Source organism: Hippocampus zosterae, chromosome 17, assembly GCF_025434085.1.
Source record: "Hippocampus zosterae strain Florida chromosome 17, ASM2543408v3, whole genome shotgun sequence".
NCBI classification, from domain to species: domain Eukaryota; kingdom Metazoa; phylum Chordata; class Actinopteri; order Syngnathiformes; family Syngnathidae; genus Hippocampus; species Hippocampus zosterae.
The window spans coordinates 8,373,712-8,382,209 of record NC_067467.1 but is presented as its reverse complement, the minus strand read 5'-3'; the positions used below and the strand labels follow the sequence as shown (position 1 = coordinate 8,382,209).

The following is an 8,498-nucleotide window of genomic DNA, read 5'->3' as shown; positions in this document are numbered from 1 at the left end:
AGTTTGGGGATTTTAGAGTTAACTAAATTGCTGAAATAAGTGTTTCACCTTCTGTACCGATGTCCAGAAATACAGAAATAATAAATAGTACATTAAAAATGAACTCCAAAGGCTCTGCAATGACAACAGACATACTGTAGAGCAGGGGTGTCAAACTCATTTTTGTCGCGGGGCCACTTTGGAGTTACGTCTTCCCTCGGAGGGCCGAATTCATGTCTAATCATCACATAGTATTGTTATTTTAACCCAACGAATTGATGGATTACTAGTTTTGAAATAAGTCCACTATATGTTTGTTGTTTGTTCACTTATTGTTCAAGTCAGTGTAAACAGGATCAGAAAGTTATCGCAAAATCTCAATATTTATTACCCCTGACAATTTGACATTTCGGTACAAATTTTAAAAATGATCACGGAAGTTGACACACATGATCTGCTTTCGTGGGCCACATAAAATGATGTGGCGGGCCAGATCTGGCCCGCCACATCATCCGGGCCTTGAGTTTGAGACAGTTGGCATAGTTGAAAACAAAGGAAAATGTCGCTCTCTTTATGGCTAGTTTTCGATTTTTTATTTTGTAAATATAAATATTTGTACCACTTTGGTTGCAGGTACAAAGAAAACAACATTGAATCTTGAATTTATATCCGTCTGAGACGCTCACACGAGTGCACGCTAGGTAAACGACGAGCACAAAACAATCAACTCTGCATTAATTACGCTGCGACTACATTTCCTGTGACAACACCTTCACTGCTCTCGGGTCCTTTCTGGAAAACCACAGGAGGCCCACGATCACCCCCGCTGGCTGGCCACTTAAAGGTGAGCTCGCCCGTTAATCCAGACAGCGTCCTGCTGAGCCTCATGTCAACTCATGTGAGTGCGGGAACACGCCGGAGCTAATCCTGCTATCAGTTTCGCAGCACGACGGCAATAGCCAGGTACTTTGATGCAATTACCCAACTTAAATGGGTAAAGTTGAGTCATTCTGATAAAAGACCCCGGTTAATGCTAGGACAAACATCTTCGCAGGTTCTCTGCGGGAAGCCCTAGTCAGGGCAAGCGATGTGAAATGACACCCAAGCATTTGCGTTTCAGCGTGCCAATTGTTTCGAGACGGCCTTCCATCAAAGCATGACTAATCTGAAGAAAAGAGGCGAGAGAAAGGCTCCCAACGAGCCAGGAAATGTGATGCATCTGGCCGCTGCAGCGCTGCCAGTCTCTCCAGCACGGCCACGTATTGCGGCGGGGGTTGCGACTGTGCAGGAAGCGGCCGAGCGCTGTCGTGATCCTCCCCTCATGTTGCGAGGGGGCAGCCTAATGGAGGGTTTGTTTGCTTAATTCAATTAAAACCGGCTGCATCACTGCGAATAAACTAATTACCGAGCGCCCATTTGTCGACACGGGAACGGCATCTTGGCCTGTTTTCATATTAGTGCCATTTAGTCCCTTTTAATTGAACTTCAACTCCTTTTCACCCTTCGATTGGCCAAGTCTGAGTACGGTTGTCCAACTTGGGTGTGGGTGAAATGTAGAGGTGGGAAGTGACAATATAAAAAAAAAAAACCTCTGTGGTGTCCGTCCCTCATTCAGCTCGGGTCCTCTACCAGAGGCCAGGAAGCTTGAGGGTTCTGCGCAGTATCCTTGCTGTTCCCAGCACTGCACATTTCTGGACTGAGATGTCCGACGTTGTTCCAGGGATCTGTTGCAACCACTTATCTAGTTTGGGGGTCACTGCCCCGAGTGCTCCGACCACCACAGGCACGACTGTCACCTTTACCTTCCAGGCTCTCTCCAGCTCCTCTCTGAGCCCTTGGTATTTCTCGAGTTTCTCATGTTCCTTCTTCCTGATGTTTCCATCACTTGGGACCGCTACATCCACTACAACGGCTTTCCTCTGCCCTTTATCTATGATCACGATATCTGGTTGGTTCGCCATTACCATCTTGTCAGTCTGGATCTGGAAGTCCCACAGGATCTTCGCTCTGTCATTCTCCACCACCTTCGGAGGTGTTTCCCATTTTGACCTTGGGGTTTCCAGTCCATACTCCGCACAGATGTTTCGGTAGACTATGCCAGCCACCTGGTTATGGCGTTCCATGTAGGCTTTCCCTGCCAGCATCTTACACCCTGCAGTTATGTGTTGGATCGTCTCAGGTGCCTCTTTGCACAACCTACACCTTGGGTCTTGTCTGGTGTGGTATATCAAGGTGCTCTGGTTCCCCAGCACCTGACGCAGACCTTGTTTGGCCGGGCGACGTCTGAGCCGGCATGCCATTCGTTTTATTGTCTCTCATCATTGTATGAGGTAGGCATTAGCGTGAAGGATCTTGCCCAAGGACCCACACTGGATGGTGTTATGTGCTCATATTTGCCCCAAGCGGGATTCGAACCACCGTCTCCCGTATGCCAATCCGATGCCTTACCAACTGAGCTACCCAGCCGCTATATATATATATATATATAATTTTTTTTAATTTAGAATTCATTCATTCATTTTCCGATCCGCTTTCCCCTCACAAGGGTCGCGGGGTGGGTGCTGGACCCTATCACAGCCATCTTCAGGCAGTCGGCAGGGGACACCCTGAACTGGTTGCCAGCCGATCGCAGGGTACACAGAGACAAACAACCACTCGAGCTCATACTAACACCTAGGGACAATTTGGAGTGTTCCATTAACCTGCCATGCATGCTTTTGGAATGTGGGAGGAAAACGGAATACCCAGAGAAAACCCACACAGGCACAGGGGAGAACATGCAAACCACACAGGAAGGCCGGAGCTGGAATCAAACCCAGTACCTCTGCACTGTGAGGTCGACGCGCTAACCACTGGACCACCGGGCCGCTCTTAGAGAGAGATCGAGAGAGATTTTTTTAGCTTTTTTTTTTTTTAGTTCATTGCATTGAACTGTAACATTACGCTCACAAAATCCAAGTGGGATTTTTTTTTTCAATTCACTCCAAAGGCAAATTGTGAGCCGATCGAGAAAGAAACAAGAAAGCATCACGTTGGCTTGACCACTTGTGCCTCAAATTTATCAAGAAGTGCTCCGTGTTCATCTTAAGAGGACGCGCGCGGATTGTCTAAAATGCTCGGAGTTTAAAAGTCAATCCGCAGACACCTCGTTATTATTTCCCCTGTCAGTTAAGGTGCGATTGGCTTTGAAAGATTCATGAGTAAAGTTTGCATGTTTAATAATTCAGATACGAACCTTTGAGAACGCTGCACCTCGGGCTTAGTGCGCTCAGAAAAGACTGCCTTTCTGCCATGCGTCTTCCATATCCACATTTCATAATTCCATTTCTGCACGATCGCAAGTACGTCTTTTGACTTTTTTATTCATTGCATTTGGGCCTTCAGTGTACACGCAAATTGTATCGGGAATGTTATTCTCTTACTGACATCTCCTTCATTTGATTTACCCTTCTGGATGTTTTTAATAGTAAGGGTATTCCATCATTAATGCTCACGAGATCATGTATAATAAAAATAGTGTCTTAGTAATTGTTCCAACCACTCGGGACACATTGTACTTATTTTATTTATTTTTCATAATTGACAACCGTTTCCGGATGTCTTAATAACATGTCTGATTCAGGATCGTGACTCATGTAAAACATCCTATTTAACCTTATTTTTTTCATTTTTCGCTTAGCTCCTGAGGAGAAAAAAAAAGCACATTAATTGCAGCTCATCGCAAGATTTGGCCAAACATTGCAAGATTTGTTTTTATCTGCGTTTATTTCCTTTTGTTGCATCTCTGTTAGGTTTATTATCAAGTGTGATATTAAAGATTAACGAACTTTGATTCGTCTCCATGTTTTAGGCCAGCAACTGAACTAGATAATTACGGTTGATTGATTCAGTTGATTTTAGCCATAATTGCTCAATTTTTATTTTTTTAAACAAAACCAAACTCTATTTGCTGTTTAAAAAAATGTAAAAAATAAAAAACACTCAGCGAAAACCACCACCATTCCCCCTCGGGAAGCTTGGGTGGGCCGAGCAGGCGTCTGGCGGCTTGCAGCGGTGAAAAATGTCAGAGGTCGTCGCGGTGCGGCGGAGAACATTCGTGAGCTTTTCGAAGGGGAAACTGAGGACATCTAGGCAGCCTTCCAACGGCCTTTGCGGCCCCGGGGGCGAAGGGAACGGATTGCTCCAATTACAGCCAACCTAAAGCGCCGCAGTCGCCCAACTGACACTTACAACGCTCTATTGGAGAGGACTTCGGAGTCCGACAGACTTCTTTACTAGCACATTAGGTTCGGATCGGGCGTGCCCAAGCGCCACAATGGAGGTGAAATCATTTTCCGATCCGCTTGATCCTCACAAGAGTCGCAGGGGGTGCTGGAGCCTATCCCATCTGTCTTCGGGCCGTAGGCGGGGGACACCCTGAACCGGTTGCCAGCCAATCGCAGGGCACACAGAGACAAACAACCATCCACACCACACTCACAGGGACAGGGACACAGGGACAATTTGGAGTGTTCAATCAGCCTGCCATGCATGTTTTTGGAATGTGGGAGGAAACTGGAGTACCCGGAGAAAACCCACACAGGCCTGGGGAGACCATTGCAAACGCCACACAAGGAGGCCTGAGCTGGAATTGAACCTCTGCACTGTGAGGTCGACGGTCTAACCACTGGGCCACCGGACCGCCTTGATCATGGTCATTTTTCCTAAACCTAGACGATTCTGCCACGAGTGCAGTTGGTCCTGACTGTTGGTTCTTGACAGACATAGCGGCGGCAATTAAGGGGGTTTTAGTGGAAGGTCATCTGGTGACCAAATCGATCTCTAGCGGTTGTTTTTGAGGCGCTATCTTCAGGGTTGGCGCCCATGAATCACCAAGTAACATCACTCATCTGTCTCGGACGGACACCTGCTTCTGACTTGATGTTCAATTTCAAGACTTGTGATCTTGAGACCTTTTTTTTTTGTGTTTGTCCTGTTACCATAGACATGCTCACCCAGTTTTGTATTCATGATAAAACTGGTGTCCACCACTGATTTCTATCTCTGGAGTTATCCATCTTCCTTGTAGCGGTGCTGCTTTTGAATCTTTCCTTTAGCTTGTTTTGCATTGTTTCTTTGCGGACGGGTTTCCCCGAACCACCTCCCCCCACCCCCCAAACCTGGTTGATATATCTCCGTGGGACTGCAGCCAGAGTTGACCGTTGGCTCCGAAAGCTTGACGGACAGAGTGGAGGTAACTAAAAGGGTTTAGGGAAAGGTCATCCGCAACCAAAATCAATCTCAGCCAATTGTTTCTAACTCGTATTTTCAGCGCCTGCCTATGAATCTCCAGAGCGCCGAGAGTTATGCTTGGACTGGGGCCTAAATTGGCAAAGACAAGTATGGCGTACCGAGTCGGGAGCATCGGGAATCACCTTGTTAATTGAGAGGCGCACTTGAGAGATTGACTAATTGATCAAGGCCTTAGCTGAGGTGGATTATTCATGGCTGCAACAGCGCGGCGGGAGGAGCCTTGTCAGCGATGATTCATGTGTCTCCTCAAGAGTAGATCTCTGCGGTGTCTTTTGTTCAAAGATGGTGAGGGCCTGGGAGCGGCGGGGGGTGCGTATCATCAGCACCCCACACCCCTGTGCCTCTCTTTCTAAATCAGACTCCAAAAAATGTAAGGATGCTGTTGATAGCTTGCCACAAATGATGCAGGGTGCGGGTTTGGGTGACCCCCCCCCCTTCCTCTTGGAACGGCCACCCAGGTCCTCCGAGCATCATCGGGGCCCGGACGCCGGCGAGATGTATTGCAGTGCCGTAATGGAGGCAGGCAGGGACGATGAGTCGGAGCGGGAAATGTCTCCATCACACAGATCACGCCCCAGTGTGTCATTGTCTGGGAGAAACGAAATGTGTTGGTGTTGTGCCGAGGATTATAAATGAAGGCAAAGGCTGAAATATGTCGGTCGGGGAGGCAGGATGACGCGTTTGGGATGACTGAAGCGCTGGGTATAGATTGGGGAAGATGATGGAGGAGGAAAAGTAGTTGGACAGCAAACTAGTTGAGGCTCAATTAGTCGCACCAAATAGCATAGTCAGGCTCCGCTTTCATATCCTCCTAAATGTTCAGTAACGTTCTTCAAAGCCCAAATTAAACTCATAATGCATTCAATTGGTTGAAACAAGACTGCAGTTTCCAAGGTTACGATGAATGGCTTTTTTTTCTTTTTCATGATTTAAAAAAAAAAAAAAAGACAGTGTTACTCTAAATTGCCCCAAGACGTGAGTGTGGGCAAAAACGGTTGTATGTCTATGTGTGCCCTGCAATTGGCTGGCAATAGCTTCAGGGTGTCCCCCGCCTACTGCCCGAAGACCGCTGTGATGGGCTCCGGCATGCCCCGCGAACCTTGTGAGGATAAAGCAGATCCAAAAAATGGATGAATGGATGGACAAGCTACAGTCCACTAACTGACTCGGTTCTGTGAAATCCTATTGATATCTCATGCGGATTAGATGAACACGCTTCTCTCTCATCTTTATTTGGGGCCAAATTCATGAAACTACACCCCCCCGCCTCCCAAAAAAAAGGTTAATTTGTATGCTTAATACATCCAAATTGTAGATGTGAGAAGAAACATGAAAAATGAACAAAATCCAACTAAATTCCCATGAGACTTAAATGAGCGGAATTCACTTCAAAGCCACACAATGTGGGACATTTCTGAAAATTCAACAAACCCCCAAATGGTTTGTTTGTTGTTGTTGTTTTTTTTTGGTAACATACAAATATCAGTTACCTTATTATGATCTCAGGTTTTTGCAAAGCAACTGTAGTTGTTATATGTTGTAGCGGTTGCCACCGTGCGAATGTTGCTCACCATGGTCCAAGGAAGACGACGGGCGTTTGTGAATGTTCAGATGCATGGAAAATTAGAGGGAACCTTGCTCAAACTGTCCTTAAAGTACCTAGCTTTGTTTTGATTTGGTCTTTTTTTTTTCGGAGCGGCGAGGCGCGACACAGGGTGCTGACGGCGAGCAGAAGCAAAGATAAAAGTGCCGCGTGCATAAGTCCTTCCGCGTAGGAGGAAAAGGAAACCAAGGAATGTCTTTGTCCTGTCTGCGTTTAAGACTCCATTCCAGGTGACTAAGCATGTGCGCTTCTTGGGCTTTGAAGAATGATTGCGTCTGGTTGACGGAGATGACGGAGACTTCCTTCCTGCACGGAGCGTCAATGTGACACGTTGCAGGATGGAGTGGAGGAGCCAATGAGAAGGCAACTCATTACCGCACGTCAGCCAGGAGGGCGACATCATCACTCAGCTCCTCAGCTTTCCAGATCAATACCATGTCATTACCTGTTGGCGCGCCTCTGCATACCCGGAAAGACAGGGAAGGGTGCAGGGGAGGGGGGCGGGGGATCATAGGCCCCTCTCTCCTGCCTTATTTTTGGTCCATTTGTTTGTGTCGGGTCACAGGTGCTGCCAAAAATGAACCGGCTTTCAACCTCAATCGAATCTGCACCGTGCGTCCCGGGGGACGCATTTGACGCCCCCCCCCCCCCCCCCGGCCCCCCCCAAAGCGAGCGTTTTGAATTCAAGTTTACGCTCAAAGGAAGCCAATGCCGACCCACTTCGAAGTGTGCCAAGGTCAGACTCACAAACAACAAATAACAGCGCGGTGAAAACATTCCCCGGCTCAGTCACTAAGCAACTTCTTCTTGGCCACTTTACATCTGAATATTACTAAGCAACACGTTGAGAGACTGCAATGCATTCATCTTGATGAGATACAATTATCGGATCATTCGGATTTAGGGATGCAGTTAGGCTTGGCGTTAAGAGTTCGTGAAGCGACTCCCGAGCCTCCGGAGAAAGGGGGCTCGGGGAGGGGAGGTAGGGGGGGGGGGGGTCGCTGGGTCAAGGGATGGGGGTCTCATGCATATTCTGGACCCCCAAAATTCCTGGGTATGTGCTTCCAGTTTTTTTTACCTGCCGTCTTGGATTCCGAGGGTCGGATTTGGAATGTTGAAAGGAAACCCCAGAACAACCCTCCTAACGTTTGGAGTAGGATTATCGTTTGGGGTTAGGTAGGATTATATGTTAGGTTGTCGGTTTAGCTAAAGAGTATTTGCATGCGTTTCCTGACAATATCAATCAGTGTACAACTGTCACTGTTGTTTGCACCCTCATAGCCATTGTCATACCCAAACCGAAAGATTTGTAATACAAGTTAAATTCAACTCAACTGAGGAACTTAAGGCAAAACAGTATATAATCATGAAATGAACTTAGATTTTTGAAAAAAATATGTGTCAAATCAATATCGCAGGTCATTTTTGTGGGAGCAAAATGCCAATAATGCAGACGGCAGCACCGTCTGCAATAAATAAGGCCCTTATGTTTTACAGGCTGGCGCTGTACTCCCACAGACCCCCCCCCCCCACCCCCAACCACCTCACACGCACACACACACAATTTCATGACTGACAGTTGCAGTGCAAACCACAAGCGCAATAATCAACATATGGTTGATTT

General features: G+C 47.1%; 2 long non-coding RNA genes across 3 annotated transcripts; both read left to right on the top strand.

The window, feature by feature from the left end:
* The first annotated feature begins 4,938 nt into the window (after positions 1-4,938).
* On the top strand, positions 4,939-7,140 carry LOC127589768 (uncharacterized). Of its 2 annotated transcripts, XR_007959504.1 has the most exons (3): positions 4,939-5,212; positions 5,291-5,358; positions 7,093-7,140. It is a non-coding gene; the product is annotated as an uncharacterized LOC127589768 (long non-coding RNA). The 2 variants fall into 2 exon arrangements; XR_007959503.1 differs by having other exon boundaries at positions 4,939-5,358.
* Positions 7,141-7,228: 88 nt separating this feature from the next.
* Positions 7,229-7,526, top strand: LOC127589767 (uncharacterized). The gene is made up of 2 exons (XR_007959502.1): positions 7,229-7,359; positions 7,440-7,526. It is a non-coding gene; the product is annotated as an uncharacterized LOC127589767 (long non-coding RNA).
* The last annotated feature ends 972 nt before the right edge of the window (positions 7,527-8,498 follow it).